The sequence below is a fragment of the Orcinus orca genome, chromosome 7 (assembly GCF_937001465.1).
Source record: "Orcinus orca chromosome 7, mOrcOrc1.1, whole genome shotgun sequence".
NCBI lineage: Eukaryota > Metazoa > Chordata > Mammalia > Artiodactyla > Delphinidae > Orcinus > Orcinus orca.
The window spans coordinates 8,944,415-8,968,440 of record NC_064565.1 but is presented as its reverse complement, the minus strand read 5'-3'; the positions used below and the strand labels follow the sequence as shown (position 1 = coordinate 8,968,440).

At 42.3% G+C, this 24,026-nt stretch overlaps 2 protein-coding genes across 5 annotated transcripts in view; one reads left to right on the top strand and one right to left on the bottom strand.

Annotated features, from left to right (window-relative positions):
- Nucleotides 1-9,710, bottom strand: part of PLEKHB2 (pleckstrin homology domain containing B2) — a 57,253-nt gene extending 47,543 nt beyond the window's left edge. For 2 of the 4 annotated variants that reach the window (XM_012535603.3, XM_004276880.4), the window contains exon 1: nt 9,587-9,709. The gene's annotated coding sequence lies outside the window, so the exon portion shown is untranslated. Of the gene's footprint in view, nt 1-9,586 lie in introns of all 4 variants that reach the window. The other 2 variants (XM_033400192.2, XM_004276879.4) reach the window with 2 other exon arrangements.
- Nucleotides 9,711-21,212: 11,502 nt separating this feature from the next.
- The window catches only part of FAM168B (family with sequence similarity 168 member B), a 35,578-nt gene continuing 32,764 nt past the window's right edge, over nt 21,213-24,026 (top strand). Inside the window, exon 1 of the mRNA XM_004276882.4 lies at nt 21,213-21,346. The gene's annotated coding sequence lies outside the window, so the exon portion shown is untranslated. The remainder of the gene's footprint in view (nt 21,347-24,026) is intronic.

Genomic DNA, 24,026 nt, shown 5'->3' with positions numbered 1-24,026 from the left:
GGTGCAAAAATGTGATGCAACAGGAAGGAGTCTCCCGAACTTCTGTGGTAAATTTTTTAAAATCTCTCATGATTCTTGATATTAATTTGGCTGTTATTTGCTGCCAATCATAATAGTCAAAATGTCAGCTCAGCCTAACAATGATATTAAGAACAGCTTCATTTATTCACAGGTCTTCAAGAATCCGAGTCCAACAACTTTAGGTGGCTGTAAGATTAACACCACCACCAGTAGCATCCAGGAGAATAAAGAGTTAAAGACAGAGTTCCTTAAGGACCTAGAGCTTTCCAGTTATCTACTAATTGTATGGGTCAGCATCTGAGTTGCCAGACATTGTGCCTATGTTTTCTTTGGCATTTCCTTGGGGTGAGGCGGGGTTTCTTTTACTTCTCAGGTAGGTGTGGCTCAAGGGATGTCAACAAGAGAAAACTGGGGCTTCCCTGGTGGCACAGTGGTTAAGAATCCCCCTGCCAGTGCAGGAGATACGGGTTCGAGCCCTGGTGTGGGAAAATCCCACATGACGCGGAGCAGCTAAGCCCGTGCGCCACAACTACTGAGCCTGCGCTCTAGAGCCCACGAGCCACAACTACTGAAGCCTGTGTGCCTAGAGCCTGTGCTCCGCAATGGGAGGAGCCACCACAATGAGAGGTCCTCGCACCACAACGAAGAGTAGCCCCCGCTCACCGCAACTAGAGAAAGCCTGCGTGCAGCAACAAAGACCCAACGCAGCCAAAAATAAATAAATAAAATAAATAAATGTACTAAGAAAAGAGAAAACTGAAAAGCCAACTTGGAAATCAATTTCAGGACACTGGAGTCAAGAATTTAAAATGAAAAAAACCTTCTCCATCAAGAGGACAACATTATAAACATATCTCTGGCGTGCCTATATAAAATAGTTCCAAACTATTAAAGAAAGAGAAAATTAGATTACAAGGTAGAAAGAAACCTGAACTGAAATTAGCAACAGAAACCCACGACTTTTTATAAAAGGCTAGTTGTTCTGCGGACTCAAGTAGCTTCTTATCTGGTATCATCCTGTCTACTGTTAGTCATTACGTGAAACAATCTCACATGTCCAGATCTTTATCTCTAATACTGGTCTCCTCTAAAAGGAGCCAGTACTCCTTGAAAACAAGCTGGTTACAATTCAGGGACAGGACACCTCAAGATGTGCCTAAGTTGTCTTACTGTCAAAAAACAAAGATGATTTCAGGAAAAAAAAAAGTTAACCAGCTGAAGAAACGGCATCTAATGGCCAAATTGTGACGTCATGGGTGCCAATGTGAAAATAATAATTATGGTTCATTAGAACCAACCAAGACTAAAAGGCGTCCTAAGTATAAAATGATTAAAACCATATACATCACTATAGAATGTTTTAGAGAACCACACCTTCCAATGTGACTTCAATTTCACAACTGGGGTGGGGGAGGTGCGGGGGGGTTAAAAAAAAGGTTAAACACTTTGATTTGTGTAATTCCTTCCTCTCAGTAAATAATTCAAACAGTTATTGAATTAACAAGTAAGAGATGTTTGTTGTTTACTGTCTAAGATGTTAGGATTTCTTTTTTAAGACAAAAAGTCTAGATTTCTGAGTTAAGGACTCAAGTGTACTGCTACATAGGCAGCAGAGAAGACCGCAGGAACAGGTTTCAAACCATCCTAAAACTTACACTGCTGGGGAGAAATGACTCCTGGAAAAGAACCCTGGATTCACACCCTCAGCAATGCGCTGAGTTTGGTTACTTGCACTTTCTGGGCTAGCACTTACAAGCCAATCTCCAGAAGTCAGAAGAAGCCAAGAGGATATTAAAGGAGCTTCCTGGACGTCCCTGGTGGCACAGTGGTTAAGAATCTGCCTGCCAATGCAGGGGCCACAGGTTCGATCCCTGGTCCGGGAAGATCCCACATGCCGTGGAGCAACTAAGCCCGTGCACCACAACTACTGAGCCTGCGTGCCACAACTACAGAAGCCCGCACACCTAGAGCCCGTGCTCCACAACAAGAGAAGCCACCGCAATGAGAAGCCCGTGCACCGCAACGAAGAGTAGCCCCCACTCACTGCAACTAGAGAAAGCCCACATGCAGCAACAAAAACCCAACCCAGCCAAAAATAAAATAAATAAATAAATAAACTTATTTTATAAAAATAAAACAAAGGAGCTTCCTAAAGCACCTGTGGTGTCTTCACTCAGATCAGGCAACATTATCAGCCAACAGTCATCTTCTTGGGGGACTGAGGCTGGACATTTTACCATCTAGCAGAGACCGCAAGATGGGCAGTCCTCTGAGGGCAGAAATGTAAGTTCTTTATCTCCATTAAAGAGGTATGTGTCCTTTGTGCCCACCAGCCTCTGCTGTCAGGTACCATGTTGGTATCCCATCACCACTGGAGCATACTGCCTCATTAGCAGGAGCACCCCCGCCTCTGGCTCCCAACCCATAAGCAAGATGTAACACAATACAGACCCCCACACTGGGCCATGTAAGTAAGAGACACCAAGGGTAACAAGTACTTAAATAAGCAGCTGCCTCATCTGCTCCCAAATGACCCACCTTACCTATGCTGGACCACAGCTAAATCCTTCTATCTAGAGTCTGTCCCCTGCCAAGCTCCTCCAATGTATCCTGAACCCTGACCACAAAGCAGAGGAGGAGAAAACATTGCCTATCACTCAGCCTACTTGCCCTCAGCCTTATAGAGCATTCACATGCCACTGCCTAAAACAGGTACCCTACTCATTAGCCTAGACCAATTCCTGGCCCTGAATCCTGCTAGCCTGCCCTGCGTTGAGGTTACCTAGGACCAGTGCTCTGAGGGGAAAAAGAGAAAAAGGCAGACTTTAAAAATCCATCTTCCCGGGCTTCCCTGGTGGCGCGGTGGTTGAGAGTCCGCCCGGCGATGCAGGGGACACGGGTTCGTGCCCCGGTCCAGGAAGATCCCACATGCCGCGGGGCGGCTGGGCCCGTGAGCCATGGCCGCTGAGCCTGCGCGTCCGGAGCCTGTGCTCCGCAACGGGAGAAGCCACGACAGCGAGAGCCCCGCGTACCACAAAAAAAAAAAAAAAAAAAATCCATCTTCCCATTTTTCCCTCTACAGTATATAGAAATATTACATATTTCTGGAAAATACATATTTCTTGATACTAAACACTACAAATCACATGAGAGTTATTTTCAAAGACAGAAGACACAACAGTGACATTAAAATGAGAACCCAGGGATTTCCCTGGTGGTCCAGTGGTTAAGAATCGCCTTCCAATGCAGGAGACACGGGTTCGATCCCCGGACGGGGAACTAAGACCCCACATGTCGCAGGGCAACTAAGCCCACGTGCCACAACTAGAGAGAAGCCTGAACCATGCAACGAGGAGCCCGCGTGCCTCAGCGGAGGATCCCACATGCTGCAACCAAGACCCAACACAGCCAAAACTAGAAATCAATAAATATTTTAAAAATTTAAAAATGAGAATCCAAGACAAAAGATCTATGAATAACGTAAAAATCACCCATGCTGGTGACTGCTTTGCTATTTCCAACATTAATGACAGATTAAACACCTAACTCTGCTCTCTCCTGAAACTCAACTAAAATGACAGTTAAGGGGAACACAAGGCATAAATCCACAAACACAAAGAGAATCGCAGCAGAGACAAAAGCAGATTAGATGCTAAAAACGCTGAGAAAGTTTTAAAGGCAAATGAACAAGTAGTAACTAATATAAAATATAAAAAGCTTTCTCTGCTTTTCATGTGCTAATAAGCCAAAACACAGCAAGCCAACTCTAGCCACAGAACACTGTAAAGATTCAGAAACTGGAAGTATGAGATAATGCTGAAGGTGGGGAAGAATATCAGAATTTACTGAAAGTCTTTAAGAAGAGTTAGTAGGCCCTCTACATATCCAGGCAACGACCCTCCCCAATCCTGAGGATCGTCTTTCTGGAAAAGCTGAAACACTGAGGCTCTAGGCTTGGGGACACCAGGGGTAGCTGAGAGTGGAAGAGAGATGCCAAACTTAGAGGAGTAACAGAGTAAGTGAATGTCTTAAACTCCCTGTCCTCTTCCTTTACTTAACTCCCAGACTCTCTAGCTCTGGACGAAGGGCACAGCCAAAGGTTCATTGATACTGACATTTTTTCTATAAAAAAACTGGTCTCCGGGCTTTCCTGGTGGCGCAGTGGTTAGGCATCTGCCTGCCAACGCAGGGGACATGGGTTCGAGCCCTGGTCCAGGAAGATCCCACAAGCCACAGAGCAACTAAGCCCGTGTGCCACGAATGCTGAGCTAGTGCTCTGTGGCCCGCGAGCCACAAATACTGAGTCCATGCGCCACAACTAATGAAGTCCGTGCTCCGCAACAAGAGAAGCCACCGCAATGAGAAGGCTGCACACCGCAACGAAGAGTAGCCCCTGCTCGCCGCAACTAGAGAGAGCCCGCGCGCAGCAAGACCCAATGCAGCCGAAAATAAATAAAATAAATAAATTTATTTTTAAAAAGATATTAAAAAAAAAAGCTGGTCTCTGCCTAAAACCCTACAGGGATTCTCATCATGTGATAAACTTTAAACAAACACATGAACTTTCAATCAGTTTTTTTAATATCTTAAATAGAAACAGATAGCATGTATGTTCAGACATCTGAGGAAGCTTAAAGAGACTGAAAAAAATAAAAGTAAAAAAACTCAAAAACCTCACAGGAATCAGAGACAATTGCAGGGAGCAAAGGAAAAGTTTTTAAAAAATTACTATTATCAGAAAGATGATACACAATATTGTAACCAAAAAACAAAACCAAAATGTTCTAAAATAGGAACATTCAGAGCTCTCAGTTAAACGTGATTAACCAAAATTTAAAATAGAAGAACTGAAAAGATCATGATGGAGGAAATCTCTCTGAAAGGAAAAAAAAGGCCAAGAGATGAAAAAACTTACAGGATAAGCCTGGGATATAAAACATCCTGCTTACAGGAGAGTTTCACAAATAAACCAGCAAAAGAAGTATAAAAAAAAGTACTATACAAACATTTTCCAGAACAGGACAATACATTTCTAGACATATTTCTAGACAATACATTTCTAGACACATTTCTAGACATTTAATGAGTGTTCAGCAAGATGAATTTTAAAAGATCCTCGGTAAGGTTTATAACGGAAATTTCAGAACTCTACGGACAAAGAATAGAACCTAAAAACTTCCCAGAGCAAAAAGGAGGTCACATAAAGGATAAACAAAGCATTAGGGCATCTTCATCAACAATGCTGGAAGCTGGAAGGCAATGGATCAATATCTTCAAAATGCTGAGAGAAAATTATTTTCAAGCCAGAATTCCATACCCAGTCAAATTATCAATCAAGTAGATAAAATAAAGACATTTACACGCATGCTGAAAGACTTAAGATTTACCTTCCACGTACCCTACCCTGTTTCCAGAGCCTAGCGAAGAATGTATTCCACCAAAATGAGAGCATAAACCAAGAGGAACTAGGGGATGCAGGTGAAGGAAAGTCCCAGGGAGACAGCTGTGCCACAGGCCTAGAAAAGAAACCAGTCCAGACTGGAGGACAGTGTTGGGGGGCGGGGGAGGGGTAGGGGAAGGGGACAGAGCCTGACATCTAAGAGAGTCTGGTGGACTCAAGAAGAGTGTTTACAGGAGGCAGAGAAGTCTTCTATGGCAAGAAGTCAAAGATTACATCTAAATCAACAGCAATGGTATCGTGTCCCGAATATAAATGTAAAAAAGGCAGCTAAGAAAAGGTGAAAACGTTTGTCTCTAGTTAATGGAAAGGGAGTGAGTATTTTTTGACTCTGAGGTTTAAAGTGCTATTTGGCTTTTCAATCTATGTATATGTATTATTTTGATAAATGTGAACATGTACGCAATAATTTGAATTATGCTCAAACATACAAAAAAAAAAAAAACCCTAGATGAACACCATTTTCTTGAACCTCCCTTCTAAGAGTTCTTTAAAATGGGGGGAGAAACTTAGTATATTCTTAGCAATCAAAAATCATAAAGTATGATTTTGATAATATGCTTTGAAAAATTCATAGAGCCTAATGTTTCATAATACAGGCTTTGAAGTTAAAAGAACTGCGTTTATATCCTGGCTCAGTCGCTTATAAATTACCTTGGGCAAGTTATTTAACTTTTCCAAGCCTTAGTTTCTTCATCTATACAATGAAAATACTAATATCTACTTGATAGGATGTTTGGAAAATTGGGTGAAATAACTTGTGTTTGCATAGTACCTGTTAGTTACTAAAACTAACAAATGGTAGCTGCTCCCACAGCAATTATTACTACTATTTTTGCTATTATTTCCTCACTATCCACCTGACTAAAATTTGCCTAAAACATTCTAGAAGACAGAAGCACATCAGGCTGCTTCTCAAATAGCTTAGAAGACTTAGTAAGATGTGCCTGACAGTCAAAATTTGAACACATACCTAGAAGGAAAAAAAAAAAAAAATCAAACCAAAAACCTTCCCAGAATACATAACTAAATTAGTCTCTGAAGGAACAGGAGTAGCTTTTTGACGTACCTTGTTGAACTCCAATCTCCATAACTTATTTCAACCTTTCACTATTATTTATACCCTGGAGCAGGATCTAATGCATAAACTAAAACTCACTGAAGTCTGATCTGCTGCTGGTCTCTAGAGGATGCCAGCAAACTAGTTGCAAAATAGCCACATTACTCACATGCCAATAAAACCTACAGAAAGTTTTAAAAATACAAACCATATTCAACAATTCAAGCTTTTGAGGTTTGTTTGTTTGGCCACGCCTCGAGGCTTGTGGAATCTTAGTTCCCCAACCAGGGACTGAGCAGTGAGAGCCAGTCCTAATCACTGGACCGCCTGGGAATTTCCCAATTCAAGTTATTTTAAAATATGAACTCAAATCACTGTAAAAATCATTGAATCCAAAAGGGACCAACTTAAGAGGTGGAAAGAATATTGCCTTTAGAATCTGACAGTTCTGAACTGAAAACCCACTTTGCCTGGCTCCTCTAGTTAGCACTCTATCTTCCCAAGGAATAATATGACTACCTCAAGAGTGATATCTGGGGACTTCCTGACGGTCCAGTGGTTAGGACTCCGTGCTCTCACTGCCAAGAGCCCAGGTTTGATCTCTCGTCGGGGAACTAAGATCCCACAAGCTGCGAAGCGTGGCCAAAAAAAAAAAGAAAAGAAAAGAGTGGTATCTGTTCTTTCTGTACCACTGACCTACACATTTCACAAATTCAGTCCCTGAGATTATCAGGAAATCTACTTTCAGAATGTGTTAACTAGAAGAACTATTATTTTAGCTGTGAAAGTTGTTTCCTTATCAAAGAGAGGAAAACTCTGTTCTTCAAGGACTCCAAAACGACACAGGGGACAAGAAGGACTGGGTGATCCATCCCAGTCAGTTCATATGTGGTGTTGGCCATTTCAGGTAGCAATCAGTTCTTAATAACAAGCCCAATAATAAGCACTCATCAAAGGACAGACAGACTAAAACAAAGAGGCAAGAAAGTTCAACTCTGGCCTCATGATCAAGTTCAGAAGCAAATACACAACAAATAAAACATGACTGGTTCAACTAGCCCACTTTTTGTAACATTTTTAATAGTTTATTTTACTCAGCAGTTTTTGGCAGTTACTGACACTAATAAAGTAATTCTTTAATTTCTTTAGACATCCAGTAAAAAAGAAAAAAGACAGAGGAAAGGAGAAAGAACCCAAATATTAATGTAGGATGGCAAGCTAGGAAGTATAGCAAACCTTCTAGAGAGAGTCAAGAAAAACTTCTCTACTCAGTGCTCTGTGGTGACCTAAATGGGAAGGAAATCCAAAAAAGAGGGGATATATGTATACGTATAGCTGATTCACTTTGCTGTACAGCAGAAACAGAACATTGTAAAACAACTATACTCCAATAAAAATTAATTTAAAAAAAAAGAAAGAAAAGAAAAGAGAAACCTCTGTCTTCCCCCAAGGAGTAATATGACTACCTCAAGAGTGGTATCTGTTCTTTCTGTACCACTGACCTATACATTTCACAAATTCAGTCCCTGAGATTATCAGGAAATTTACCTACAGAATGTGCTAACACCATTAAAAATATGCTAGTAAAGAACCATTGTCAGGTTCTGAGCTCTTTTCTGCAGCCTCCTTCAGGAAGCATTTACTGACCACCTACACTGTGCGAGACACTCTTATCTGCCAGGATAATCCTGCAACATATGCTTGATTCCTGCCCTCAGAGATGGGGGGAGTTAAGGAATCACTACCCCACTGAGTAAACACCAAGCACAAGGGAAGCCCAGACAAGCACCTGCCCAGCTCTCTTCCCAATACCCACCTCCCATCAATAACCATCAGCCCAGCCCAGGGGCCACTCCTGAGCACAAGAGAACCAGTCGCAGAAGCACATGCACACATACACAGATATTTTGGTCATTAATTTGTCAGACAAACATTAAGCGTCGTAAATAAACAGGTAGTTAACAGTCCCAGCTTGGGCCCTAATTCCCCTCGTGACTTTTACACAAGTCACTTCCTGCATTGGCGCTGGTTTCCTCAAAGACTACCAAGACCCAGGAACTTCCCTCCCTTTAGACTAAGCGCCGCTCCCCCTGGCAGAGGCTCCACCGCGTCCTAGTCAGAGGAGGTATTAAAACAACGAAAGCTTCTCAGGAGTCAACAGCGTTTGGAATTAACCACGCATGTTCCCCTGGATCTTTTGACACTGTGATCATCCCACCTCATTCCTTTCCCCCACTCACGCTGAAAACCTGGAACTTTACTATTCGGTCATTTATGCAGACTTTTCTGTGTAAATTACTCTATTTTTGAGTTAAAAGCAAACAAAAAACACTACTCTGACGCGAAATGAAAACCCCTGACCTTCGGGGTTCCCCATGTAGTTAGGTGAGAGAATCAAACGTGGAAAAAGACCTATAATACAACACCAAGCACTTAGAGCCAACGACACTGCAAAACCAAGAGTAGGTGAAACGAGCGGAGGCGGGCCCCACCCGAGAGCGCACAGCTTCAATGCCATTCCGGACTCCTTAAGGAGGTTGCGACCTCCGGGCGGCAGGATAACCAAAAAGAGCCCCAATCCCCTCGACCAGACGGGCTGCAGGGCCGGAGACCTGCGCCCCGCGGGCAGAAAGGCGGGGTGGCCGGCGGGGATCACCTGCAGGAAGGGGGGCGGCAGCAGGAGCGCTCTGGCGGGGCGGGCGGCTCCAGGGGAGACTCTAGACTGACCGGGGGAGGGGGAAGGGGAGGGGGGTCTGCTCCGGAGGGGCGGCGAGCGGGCGGCTCTAGGGGAGGCTCCGGAGGGATCCGGGGAAGGGAGGCGAGGGGGAAGGGGAGTGGGGAGGAGAGGAAGGAAGGGGAGAGGAGAGGGGAAGGACTCGGGTGGGGCTGGGGGGCGCTGACGGGAGTCTCCTGGAGAGGCTCCGGAGGGACCGACGCTCGGGGTGGGGAGCGGAGGGCGCGGGCCTGGGGTCTCCCTGGAAGAGCGTGGGGTGGGTGAGCCCGGCCCGAGGGGGTCTGGGTCGCCCGGACCGGACAGGAACATTCACCTGCAAAGCCTCCGGCCGCAGCCACGTACCGAAGCAGGGCGGGAGCGCAAGGACACTGCCGAGCTCCTCGGCTCCGACTGCCTCACGCCAGCGTCTTGGCTGCCGTCCGACGGCACGTCTCCCCGGCGCGCATGCGCACGGCACGCACTGCAGGCCGGGAGGTTCGGTGGGGCCCGGGCAAGCCTGGCTGTTGCGCGGGGTGCGCAGGCTTAAGTTTCACCTGAAGAGGAACTGTAGGCCCCGTGATCTTGCTTATAAGTACCACCCTCCAGTGAAAGGAGCCGGGCAGGGCTCTTTAGAGAAACGACTGACTCTAGAACTGCTTCGGGGAAAGTACAGCTGATTGGAGCATCGTGTAGCGCCAGAAGTGCGGAATGCTCAAAAATAATGCGTGTAGGCCTGTCAAGGGACATAGGAGTCAACCTGAAACAGCTTCCAGTGCCCAAACCTGGCACAGTTATAACTTAGAATATAAAATAAGTATATTAGAGTCCATTCTGCTGTAAATAAATAATTAAATACATTACTGGGGAGAGGAGCTAACTCTTCCTTATAGAAGAATTCTAATTAATCATGCTCCATACAGAGGGTGTATTAATCTCCACCCACGCACCCCTGAGCGTGGGCTGTGCATGGTCACTTCCTCCCAGAGTGCAGTGTTGGAAAGGGGAAAAATAACTTCTACGGAGGAGAAACCTGACAAACGCTACTCAACCACGTGATCAAGGTTAACATCAACAGCAATAAGTCTTGTTGATAGTATTTACCCTTGATACACATAATGACAAGGTCACTTTTCCTGCAGTCTTACTCCCCAAAACAAGCATAGCCCCAGTCTAACTATGAGAAAAACAGCAGACAAATCCCGATTGAGGGATATTCCACAAAATACCTCACCAGGGACTTCCCTGGTGGTCCAGTGGCTATGACTCCGCGCTCCCAATGTAGGGGGCCCAGGTTTGATCCCTGCTCAGGAAACTAGATCCCACATGCTGCAAATAAAAGATCCCGCGTGCCGCAGCTAAGGCCCAGCACAGCCAAATAAATAAATGAATAAATATTAAAAAAAAAAAAACCTCACCAGTATTCCTCAAAACTATGAAGGTCATGAAAAACAAAGAAAGACTCACATGCAGTGTAGTGTCCTGGATGGGATCCTGTAACAGGGGAAAAAAAATGTTAGTGAAAAAAATTGTAAATTCCAAATAAATTCTTGATTTTAGTTAATTGTAATTATTAGCTATTTTTAGTTTTGACAAGTGCACCATGGTTATGTAAGATGTTAACTTTAGGGGAAACTGAGTGAAGGGTATAGTCCCTCAATATCGTCGGGGGATACTGACCTCTCTCTGTAGAGCTACAAGTCTAACTCTGACTACCTTCAGTGTTAGGTACCTATCTTTCAGGGATTTGGAGTGTCCAAAAATACACTAACATATTGTCTTTGAGTGATGGGATTGTGCATGACTTATTTCTTCTTCCTACTTTTCTGTACTTTCCAAATTTTCTTTAATGCATCACTCAAACAACTTAATCACTTTAACAACTTAACAACAAGAAAAAGTAATACTTGAATCCAGTTTGGTGAAGGTAGATGTTCTGGGAACTGGAGCAGGTGCACCCACTAGTAAGTTTTCTGGTTAATAAAATTGGCTTTCTGTCCAAGCCTGCTGACAAGAAAATTACAGTAGGGAGAAGGCTAACGTTGGGTAAGCCACACATCTCCCAGTACGAAACATGTGGCCAATACTGAAAGGTGTGCTTCAGGGAACCACACTGGGTCTCTGCTTCCATCAGCTGCTTGACTCCTTGGCTCCATACAATGTGTGGTCCTCAACCCAGGCAAACCAAATTATGACCTGATTAGCCCCACTTCCCAATTACTAGTACTCTTTCTTTATTGCAAAAAAGAAAGTGATACGTTCTTGTGGTTGAAAAAGAAAAGCTAAATAGGACATGAAGTAAAATATCATCCCCCTGCCAATCCCACATAATCTGGAATGAGAATCTTCCAAGTAACAGGAGGTAATAGACATCCTTGTATTTCCAGCTTCCTTTACCTTTTCTAAATGAATCACAGCTCTCATGTTCTCTTTGTTGGATTACTTTTTATTTTCCTGCAGCACCTATCTATCTATCTCTCTATCTATCTATAGCAGATGTGCCACTTAGGGTAGAGCAGTTGGACTTCACCAGCCCCACAATTTTCATCAGTACCCCAAATCCATCCCAACAGACATACAATTCTAGTGAGAACAGAGTGTGGGTTGAGCCAAAGCAAAGTCCAGCTCAGGAATAGGAAGCTCTTCCACTGAGCTTGATACACTTTTGCTCCTCCTATGAGGAAATGCTGGAACTGCCTCTATTGGGTAGGAAACAATGAGTTTTGTGCACTTATATTTGACTTTATTTTGCCCTCGACATCTGCTGAGAAGCCTTGGCTTTCTTCAGTTGAGTCAATTTCTTTTGAGGAGAGCAGTTGGGTTTTTGCCCACTATAAGCATGAAACTCCCAATGCACACAAGAATGGGGAAGGGAGATGGGGTGTAGCTGTGGCACAGGCAGCCTTGCAGTTACTGTTCTTGTTTACAGGCCCATTTCTCACCACCTTTCCCCTCTGCCCCCATCACACTTGCTCTGGGTTGCAGGTTTTTTTGCCTATTTGAACCATCCACTTGAAAGTGAGTCCTTTCCCTCCCCCACCCAACCAGGGCCTCTACTACTGCTTCAGTTTTCTGTGCTGCCTATTATTTTTTAAACATCTATCATCTATTTCATAAAAGTCTAAGGAGAAAATAGAAGTGTAAAAGTGTATTCTTGATCTGCCATCTTGAATCAGAAGCCTCCAAGCCCAATTGCTTTCTCTCATGCTCAATTGTCTCAAAATGTTTGGTTAACTGACAATGCCCTTAACTTATTTTCCAGGACTTTTACAAATACATTTTCTTTTACCTTAATAGGGCCTTGGAAGGGAAGAGACATAGATCTCTGTGTTCAACCCAATGTGCAGAACCAAAACAGAGTTTTGTGCTCTCAAAAACTTTGCCTCCAGCTAGATGGTGAGCAGAAAACAGTGCTATTTTCCTATTAAACCCTCAGTTTATATATAGTTGACAAGAAAAACACTAAGACTCCAATATAAAAACAGGCAAAGGGACTTCCATGGTGGTCCAGTGGCTAAGACTCCACGCTCCCAATGCAGGGGGCCTGGGTTTTATATCTGGTCAGGGAACTAGATCCTACATTCCACAACTAAAAATCCCACATGCCGCAACAAAGATCCCATGTGCTGCAACTAAGGTCCGACACAGCCAAATGAATAAATATAAAAAAAAATAAAAGACAAAGGAAATATGAATAAATCATTCACAAAAGAAAAAATGTGAATGCAACATTTTTTAATGAATGCAATATTTTTAAATGAATCTTGCCTGCAATCTAGCAATTGCAAATTAAAACAAATGAAATATAGATTTTCAGTGATCAAATTTTAAAAGATTTTTTAAAAATTTAATCAGCTATACATATACATATATCCTCATATCTCCTCCCTCTTGAGCCTCCCTCCCACCCTCCCTATCCCACCCCTCTAGGTGGTCACAAAGCACTGAGCTGATTTCCCTGTGCTATGCAGCAGCTTCCCACCAGCTATCTAAAAGATAGTGGGAAATTTTAAAGGATTTTTAGTGAAATACTCAATAGAAGGATTTAATGAGATGGTCACTGTGATACACTTGCTTGTGCAAATGTAAATTGGTACAATCCTGGAATAAAATTTGATAATATCAAGAGGTTTAAAATACTTCATACTTGGGAATTCCCTGGTGGCCCAATAGTTAGGACTCTGCACTTTCACTGCTGAGGGCCTGGGTTCAATCCCTGGTCAGGGAACTAAGATCCCCTCAAGCCGCGTGGCACCACCAAAAAAAAAAAAAAAAAAAAAAAAATACTTCATACTCTTTAAACCAGTAATTCTTTGAGGTAACTATCCCATAATAAACAGAAACTCCAGCCAAAAATTGTTTACAAGGATGTACATCAGGTATGTAAGAAATGGAAATTAAAACAATCCTGAACACACTACTATATATAAAATAGATAAGCAACAAGGATTTACTGTTTAACACAGGAAATAATATTCAGTATCTTGTAATAACTTATAATGGAAAATAAACTGAAAAAAATATATATATCTATATAACTGAATCACTTTGCTGTATACCTGAAACTAACACAATATTGTAAACCAACTACTTCAACTAAAAAAAAAGAAAAATCCTGAGATACAATTTCATACCTACCTGTTTGGCAAAAATCTAAAACTTCATGGTAAATGTGACAAATATGTGAAGGTACCAGAGTTCAAATCTTAGTGGGGATAGTGTAGCTTGTTACAAACACTTTAAAGAACAATTCAGCACTACCTAGTAAGTTTTAAGGTGCATGTACCCTATGACCAAACAATTCTGCTTCTAGGCAAGTGCCTTAGCATAATATTTTCAAACTGTCTGACTCCCACCTACAATAATAAATTTACTTCATAACTCAGTACATAACATATGAGTAAAAAAATTTATATAAAAATAACTTTTTACCAAACAATACTTACCCTTACTCTTGTGCCACATGCTCTACATTCTTATTTTCCAGTCTAATCCATGTTTAAAAATGCAGACAATGAATCACTAGATTGATTTCGTGACCTGAGCCTGGAGTGGGCTGGTGCTCATGATTGATTATCTATTGCTGCATACCAATCTACTGCAAAGCTTAAACACCTTATCGTTCTTGTGTCTCAGAGTACTCTGGGTTGCTATTTCCTTTATGTTAACTAGTAAGATCAAAGCAAAATAACCTTGTTGGAACTTCAGTTGTTTATCAATGACGTGAGTGACTTCTTTGCTGAATAGGATAGTAATAGTTTTTTAATATTAGGAGAATATTTTGTAAATTTTTTTGTTCTACTCACAATGTGATACCTACAGACACCACCCCTTTTAAATTTTAATCTGCATTATTAATATTATCTCCATCATATGCATAAATCTATAAAATTAACAAAACAATAAATCAAGCCCTGATTACTATTATCCCATGAGTTGCATTCTTGCCCTGGCGGATTTCAGGCTCCAGAGGTGACGCCAAGGGAGGGAGGCAGGAAGGGAGCCCTCAGCCTAGTGTAGCTCCAAGTTTCCACCTGGCAGGTCCCAAAGCTGCCAAGAGCCTCAGGGTACAGGCAACAAGATGGTAATGAGGAAAGGGTGAATTTTGAGGATTTATTCCTTTTGTCTTTACATCAAGTTCCTATAATTCAATTTTTAATAAAGTCTGGCTTGCCAAATTCCTGAAAATGTGTCTCTTGGATTCCGGGAGCCAGTGTTAAGCATTGAAAGTCACCCCGCACACCACTGAGCTTGATTAGCTATTGTTCTCCTGAGGGTAGATGCATGGTCTCATCCCAGTTTTTGGTTATTAACAATAAAACTGCTGTGAAACCTAAGTGAACATCGACAGATGAATGGATAAAGAAGATGTGGCACATATATAGAATGGAATATCACTCAGCCATAAAAAGAAATGAAATTGAGTTATTTGTAGTGAGGTGGATGGACCTCGAGTCTGTCACACACAGTGAAGTAAGTCAGAAGGAGAAAAACAAATAGCATATGCTAACACGTATATATGGAATCTAAAAAGAAAAAATATGGTTCTGATGAACCTAGGGGCAGGACAGGAATAAAGACACAGATGTGGAGAATGGACTTGAGGACACGGGGAGGGGAAGGGTAAGCAGGGACGAAGTAAGAGAGTAGCATTGACATATATACACTATCAAATGTAAAATAGCTGGCTAGTGGGAAGCAGCTTCATGGCACAGGGACATCAGCTTGGTGCTTTGTGACCACCTAGAGAGGTGGGATAGGGAGGGTGGGAGGGAGACGCAAGAGGGAGGGGATATGGGGATATACGTATGCATATAGCTGATTCACTTAGTCATACAGCAGAAACTAACACAAACGCTGTAAAGCAGTTATACTCCAATAAAGATGTTAAAAAAAACTGTTATGAAAATTCCTGTACAATTCTTTGCATTAAGGTATGCTTTCATTTCTCTTTGGCAGATACCTTCAATTTGCTGGGTGATAGGATAGGTGTATGCTTATTTTTTTAAAAGAAATGACCATACATTTTTCCAAAATGATTATACCATTTTATACTCTCATCAAAATATAAGATTTTTATTTATTTTTAATTTAATTTTAGAACATGTAATATATTCATGCAGTGCAAAAGAAAAACAAACCTTGAAAATGATCATTCTCACCTGTATCCCAGATTTGCTCAGGGTCCACTCAGTCCCTAGTCTCACCACAGGTAAGCACTGCTGCTATTGGGTGGGGTAAAAAGTGCCTTCAGTTTTTTAAGTAAAAATAAAAGACACATTTTTCATTTTCACCAAGAACTTTATTGAACAACGTATTCACCCTTTTGTTCCACTACCTTCTGCCAATTTCCAGGCAATTTCACAATTCCATCTTCCCAAAACTTTTTTATCTTTTTGAGCAAAGAACTGTTCCAGGTGCCTTTTACAGTCTCCCCGGGAATTGAGATTTTTTCCATTAAGAGAATTTTTTAAAGATCGAAATAAATGGAAATCCCAAGGCTCAATGTCTGGTGAATACAGCGGATGAATCAGAACTTCCCAGCCAAGCTGTAACAGTTTTTGCCTGGTCATCAAACATATGGTCTTGCATTATCCTGATGGAAGATTATGCGTTTTCTGTTGACTACTCTGGACGCTTTTTTTGAGTGCCGCTTTCAGTTGATCTAATTGGGAGCAGTACTTGTTGGAATTAATTGTTTGGTTTTCCAGAAGGAGCTCATAATAGAAGACTCCCTTCCAATCCCACCATATACACAACATCACCTTCTTGGAATGAAGATCAGCCTTTGGTGTGGTTGGTGGTGCTTCATTTCGCTTGCCCCATGATCTCTTCCGTTCCACATTGTTATACAGTAGCCACTTTACATCACCCATCACAATTTGTTTTAAAAACGGAACGTTTTCATGACGTTTCAGTAGAGAATCACATGCGGAAATATGGTCAAGAAGGTGTTTTTTGCTTAACTTGTGTGGAACCCAAACATCAAAGTGATGAACATAACCAAGCTGGTGCAAATGATTTTCAACGCTTGATTTGGATATTTTGAGTATGTCGGCTATCTCCCATGTGGTATAATGTTGATTGTTCTCAATTGTTGTTTCGATTTGATCGCTATCAACTTCAACTGGTCTACTCAACCATGGAGTATAGTGCAGCGAGAAATCTCCAGCACGAAACTTCACAAACCACTTTTGACATGTTTGATCAGTCACAGCACCTTCTCCGTACACTGCACAAATCTTTTTGTGCGTTTCAGTTGCGTTTTTAACCTTTCTTGAAATAATAAAGCATAATATGCCAAAATTGTTGCTTTTTTCTTCCATCTTCAATATTAAAATGGCTACACAAAAATTCACCAATTTTGATGTCTTTTTTTAAATGCATGCTGATATGACAGCTGTCACATACAATCTAACTAAATTGTTTCGAATGAAGTTACAGACAACTAAGCGCTACTAGAGCCGTCTTACAGAAAAAACTGAATGAACCTTTTGGCCCACCCAATACTTTCTTGGATTTTTACAATTATTTGTGTTTGTATGAAAGTAAATACAAATATATATTTTCATTTCCCCTTTTTTTACATAATCTTCTTTAGCACAGTTGAATCATTTGGCTAAGTCTGCCATAACAAATACCACAGACAAGACAATTTAGACAACAGAAATTGATGTTCTCACAGTTCTGGAGGCTGGAAGTCCAAGATGAAGGTGCTGACAAGATTGCTTTCTCCTGAGGCCTCTCTCCTTGGCTTGCTTGGCTTGGTCATCTACTCACATGGTTGTCCATAGATCTATCTTGTCTGTATCCTAATCTCCTCTTCTTATAAAGATAGCAGTCAGATTGGATTAGGGCCCGCCCTACTGACCTCATTTTAACTTAATTACCTCTTTAAAGGTTCTATCTGCAAATACAATTCCATTCTGAGGCACTGGGGTTTAGGGCTTCTGTACATGAATTGAGAGTAAGGGACACAGTTCAGCCCATAACAGCAGTTCTACTCTTTGCTTTGTTCATTTAACAGTCTACCTTGAAGATATTTCCTTTTCAGTATATAGAAAGGTTGCTCATTTCTTTCTTGAGTTATGGAGTATATTACTCAGTCAGTCCTTTAGGACAAACACTAGGGTTGCTTAGGGTATTTTCCTACTCTTAGCAATACTGCAATGAATAAACTTGAACCTATTTCATTTTACACTTCAGAGAATTTCTTTGTAGAGCAACTCCCAGAAGTGGAATTGTTGGATGAAAAGTTTTCTGTATATTTGTTCTTGATACACATCATCAAATGGTCCCCTCTCCATTCCAGCAATGTGTCTGCTTCCCTACAGCCTCAACAATAGTCACTTTTTTTTGATGCTTGCCAATCAAATAGGTGAAAAGATGCTACCTCAAAGAGTTTTAACTTGCATTTTTCTTTTCATGAGTGAGGCTGAAATTTTTTTTTCATAGGTTTATGAGCCATATTTCTTTTTCTGTGAACTCTCAATTTCTACTGAGTTTTAGGACTTTCTCTTACTGACTTCTGGAAGCTCTTTGAATATTAAGGAGATTAGCCCTTTGACTATGATATGTGTTGGGACTATTTCTTCCTCGTTAATCATGTCTTTTTACTATGCTCATGGTGATTTTTGTCAAACCAAAGTTTTTCATAGCCATGGTGTCTGAATTTTGAGAGGCAGTTTAAAAAGGCTTTCTTTACTCCATGGTTTAAAAATAATTTTCCATGTTTTCTTCTTGTTCTTTATGATTCCATGGTTGTACATTTATATCTTTTTTCATTTGGATTTTATTCTGGTATGGTGTAAGGTATAGATTCAATTTTACATTTTTTCAGATGGCTATATTTCTGTCCCAATACCATTTATTAAACAGTCCATCTTTCTGCCCAGTGACTTGAGATGTTACCTTTACCAGATACCATCTTCCTAAAATAATTTGTATTTCTGAATTTTCTGTTATATTCCATTGGTCTATTTATGCATCTGTGACACACTGTTGATTGAGAATTTTAAATATGTTTTCTTGTCTGATAGGTTTAGTAGCCCCCTCACTATTACTCCTTATTTTCAAAGTTTTCCTGGCAGTTTTTTTTTGTTTTTTGTTGTTGTTGTTTTGGTCACGCAGGACGGCTTGCAGGATCTTAGTTCCCCAACCAGGGATTGAACCCAGGCCCTTGGCAGTAAAAGAGCAAGGTCCTAACCACTGGGCCGCCAGGGATTTTCCCAGATATTCTTGCTTTCGATTTTTCTTGTTGATTTTTTCCTCATGTGTAAATTAGAATTACTTTATCTACTTAAAAATAATTATTGGTGTTTGATAGGAATTGTATTAAATTAATAAATTTAGAAGAATTATCCAAGAATATGTTTTTCTCCATGAATTTAAGTGTTCTTTTGTGCCATTTGGTGGTTATTTTAAATTTTATTCATATAGATCTTGCACAACTCTTACGAAAGTTTATTGCTAGGTATTATATTGTTATATTTATATATTGGTTTATTTTTCCTGTAAGTAACCTTGTATAAAATGGATCTTTTCTTCTATTTTATCGTCTAATTAGTTATTTAGATACATGACAGCTATCTTTTTTTTTCTCACTTCAATTATCACTTGCTGCTGGATTCTCCTGTTTGTGTAGTTTTTTAAATGATACCACTTGCTTTGGATCTGTTGATTAAGTGAGAAATAAACCTCTATTGTGTGAAGACACTGAGATTTGGGGCTTGTTACTGCAGCATTTCCTAGCTATCCTGACAGATACAAGAGACTTAAAAAAATGACGCTCAACAGACAATATATTAGGGTTAAATTCTCCAGGGGCAGTGCTATGGAAGCAGGAGTTTAAGGAGAAAAAGCAGGAATGGAATTTCACACTGTTACAGAACTTATTCATGTATTTTAAAAAATTAATTAATTAATTTTATTTATTTTTGGCTGCATTGGGTCTTCGTTGCTGCCGGCGGGCTTTCTCTAGTTGCGGCGAACGGGGGCTACTCTTCGTTGCGGTGCGCGGACTTCTCATTGCGGTGGCTTCTCCTGCGGCACAGCATGGGCTCCAGGCGCTCGGGCTTCAGTAGTTTTGGCTCACGGGCTTAGCTTCTCCGCAGCATGTGGGATCTTCCCGGACCAGGGCTCGAACCCGTGTCCCTGCATTGGCAGGAGGATTCTTAACCACTGCGCCACCAGGGAAGCCCAGAACTAATTCATGTATTTTTAAAATGGAAAATAGTGGGAATCGAATCACCATGGTGGGTATATTTTAAAGAATAACATCCCGTTTTATTTAAAACCATCATCACTTACAGCGTGCCAAAAATCAAGTCCTTTGCAACTATTTTAACCTGCACTGAAATCTTAGAGATGCCAAGTAAAAAGTCTTTAGGAACCGTAGCAGATGTTCTCAGCTTGGTCAGGGCAAGGTAGACTGCCTGGACTCTTCCTGCTGAGTACAGGCCACAGGATTCCTTCACCTTTCTCCAAGGCAGACCCATCGGCTCTCAGCTCACGCAGGGAACCTGTGGGTCCAAGTAACGTTGCAGAGACAGCAAGTGCAGCTCTGGGAAAGCGCAAAGCCAAAACTCCCTCTTTCTGAGCAAGTGCTCTGAAGCCAGACGTTGGGGTTTCAATCCCGGGTCGGCTTCCTAGGAGTTGTGTGCTCTCGAAGAACGTTGTCAACCTCTTCGTGCCTTAATTTCCTCATTTGTAAAACGGCTTATTATGAGTATTAAGTGACTTAATGAATGCAGAGCATCGAAAACAGCGAACGCAAAGAGCGCCGGAGCGCGCTGGCGACCAGCGTGGCGGCTCCGCGAGCCCGGGCGGTGCCAGCGCCGAGTCCCAGGATGCCCGGCCGGCAGCGGGGCCTTCCCGCTCCTCCGACCACCCCGGCCAGGGGCGCGGAGCCTGACAGTCTGCAGAGGCGCAGCCCCTTCGCCGCGGCAGCATTTACACGAGGGTGCCTGTAGTGCGGCGCTGTTTGAAAATTTAAAAAAAATACATTTTTTTAAGAAGTTAATAAAACCCTATAATTATGTTCCACTGTGTTCTTTCCACACTGCACGAAGAGCGCAAAGATAGCGTGAGGAAAAACATGAGCGTTTGTTCGAAAAAGTCAACAGATACGCCCCGGGCGCTGATGATCTCTCAGGCACTCAGCCCTCCAAGCTCCAAACTCCGAGAGCCCAAGGACTCGGCCCGAGGATCTCCGCGTCGCGAAGCTCCCCGCTGCCTCCGCATCCGGGAGCTTCTCGGACGCCAGCGGGAGCGCGCACGCCAGCTCCGAGACCGGAAGGTGCCGTGAGGTCACGTGCCGGCGCGCCCCCGCCGCGGCGGGCTCTAGGCGGAAGTGAGGTTGGAGCTCGGCAGCTGCGTAGCGTTGGCGGGGAGCGCGGGCTGCGAAGAGGCGGACCGGACCGAGCGGGGCGAGCGGGAACGCGGGCCGGGGAGGCGGCGGCGGCAACCGGGGCCTCGCGGCTCAGCCCCGCATCGGAGCAGGCCTCCGCGGCGCGCGCCCCTCGCCGAGCCCGACCCCCGAGCCCGCCCCGGGCCGGCGAGCGCTGGTCATCGAGGCCCAGGCCGCCGCCGCGGCGCGGTGAGTGCGGGCGGGGCACTCGAGGGGCTCGGCGGAGACTTGCGCTGCCGGAAGTGCGGCGCTTTGTGCGGCCGACTTGGGCGGCGCCAAGGTCGGGCCCGCGGCGGTGCTTTGTCCCGCGCTGGGCCGGGCGGGCTGGTGAGGCCCGAGGGAGGCGGAGCTGGGCGACCGGGCGCTAGGGCAGGTGCGGCGTGGGCGGCGGGGACGCTGCCTGGGGGCCGGTGAGAGGGGCATTCGTTGCACAAGAATGTTCTCTGGGTCTTTTTAAGGTCCTGGTAATCAGATCAGGAAAATGAACAAGAAATGGGGAAGCAGTGGGGTGGTGTTTCTGTAACTTAGGTTTAAGGTTCTTAGGATTTTCATCATTTCCAGTGTGTAAACTATTCACTTTGTCTACTCACAGAGTAAACATTATTCCATTTGCCCGGCAGAAGCTTAGCTTGAACGGGTTCAGTGTTTTCTTCAGAAAGGACGTGTCGTGGCCCATTCTGGGTTAACTTTGAGAGAGAGATGCGCCTTTACAACGTACCCCCAAACGGGGTCGTCGTCTTTTATAGTGTATATAAGCATGTGTCTAATGGGTTGTATGAGTTAATGCTTCATTAAAGTCATACATAAAAGTATTTTGTAGTGTTTTGCCAAGCAAAACAATTTTTTAAATGAAAAGCTTTGTCTAGTTTCCTCTCCTTAAGTTCTCAAATCATCCTTGTGTAATATCAGATGATTTTTTCAAATAGTCTATGAAAAACTTGACAATAATAGTAGGGACACATTTTAGAACTTTGGTAAATAAGTAGTGGGTTATTTTTGCTTTGACAGCCAAGAATTGAACAATTAAAGGCTAATTTTTCTACTGTTGAAGGTACTGTGCTGCACACTGCGAAGTTTTTTTTTTGTCTCTTTTAAGCTTTATAAATCGGGCTTGCTTTAGTACGAGTGTTCACATAGTTACTTTTATTTAGTCGCGCTTGTGACTAAATGCAGGCTTTAAGAGTTGGAGACTGTAGGCTTCCTCTAGGTTCTGTGCTGCAGTCACTGGACAGGCCGAGCAGGTAGCGTCCCCTCTTCCTGTCTCCAGCCCTTGGGAATAGTGGAAAGATTGGGCTGTGTGTAAGGCAAGTGCCTGCAACCCAGGAGGAAGGAGGAAGCACCATCTGCTGCTGTTGCTATTACTGCCTCTGCCCTCCTATCAGGCCCTGATATACTTGTTAGGATTTTTAGTTAGTATTCTGCTCTACAACTGCCTTTCAGCTCATTTCCATTTTAAGGTTAGACAGAATTGTGATGTCAAAATTATTTGAATTTTCAAACATGGGGAAAAGTTGTAGGGTAATGCCACAGAGGTAGAGGATTAGAAGTATTAAAAAAGAAAACAAGTGCAATTAAAGAATATTTTAAGTTTTTTTTAGGTTCTGTAGTTTACAGGCAGATTTTTGTCTACCAGACTTGTTTTATGTAAACAGCTTCTTTTCCTGGATCAGTTCAGAGCAATTTTAAAGCAACAGTACACCAGTGTACTAGAGTTAATGGTTACTTTTCTTGTGTCTGTGTTCCACTTTATGTCTGTATCACTGAAGTCTCTCCAGTTGTTCTGTGCAGAAAAATGTGAATTTTGCAATAGATTGCAAACCTTGATAGTGAAGGTAGAGTTTGGGGGAGTTTAGAATTTTATCTTATTATATATTCTTGATGTTATCAGATGTTACCGAGAATTTCTAGTTTAGATTGTATTAAAGGGATTTATCTTGTATATTGCTGAGAGAGAATTTAAGCCCCTCGACATTAGTTTTCTTGATATGAAATACTAAGACAAGGCCTTTCAAGTTTTCGAATTACTATTTTGTGTGGGAACTTTGTTTAGGTCATGGTGTATTTTGAGACTAGAGAAAGTAGTACAGTGATGGGTCTTAAATGGGTCTTTCCCTCTGATTATTATTGGATTTTCAAATTGAGAAATTTTTGCTGTCATCTTCTTTTTTAAAGGTAAATCTGAGGCTTAACTTATTTTGCTGCAGGTGTCAAACCACCCATAGGGATTCTGACATTTGAGTCATTACAAATGAGAAACTTAAAAAAAAAAAGTGATACCCTTAGGATCTAGCCTTGGCATCGTGATCTTCCGCCCACACCGAATCAGACTGGGAAATCGGTGGTTTTTGGGTGGCCAGTGGCACTAGAATCCCAGGCAGAGTGGTGATGGTGGGTTTTTTCCTTAATTTTTCATTATTTAAAAAGTATAAAAATACAGCGTACAGCCATATACCCAATATCTCAATCCCTTTTATGTAGAAATACTGTAAATTACGACTTCATGTCATTTTTATCCTTACATAGTTTAATACGTACTTCTAAAAATTGATGCATCTTTACATAACCAAAATACTGTTATCACGTGTAACAAAATTAATGTTTGTTTAATGCCATTTGATACCTAGCCCGTATTCATTTGTATCCTCAAATCCTTAAAATAACCTTTTTACAGTTTTTTCTGTCTTAAAATAAGGATCCAAACAAAAGTGTTTTATGGCCTTTATTAAATCTGTCTTAATCTAGGACTATCCTTCTCTCCACCTTCCACCTTTTCCCAGACCATTGACTTAGTGAAGAAACTGGACCCCCTTGTCCTCTAGAATGCCCTCCTTTTGGCTTTGTCTGCTTGCTTCATGGTGTTCAGCATATT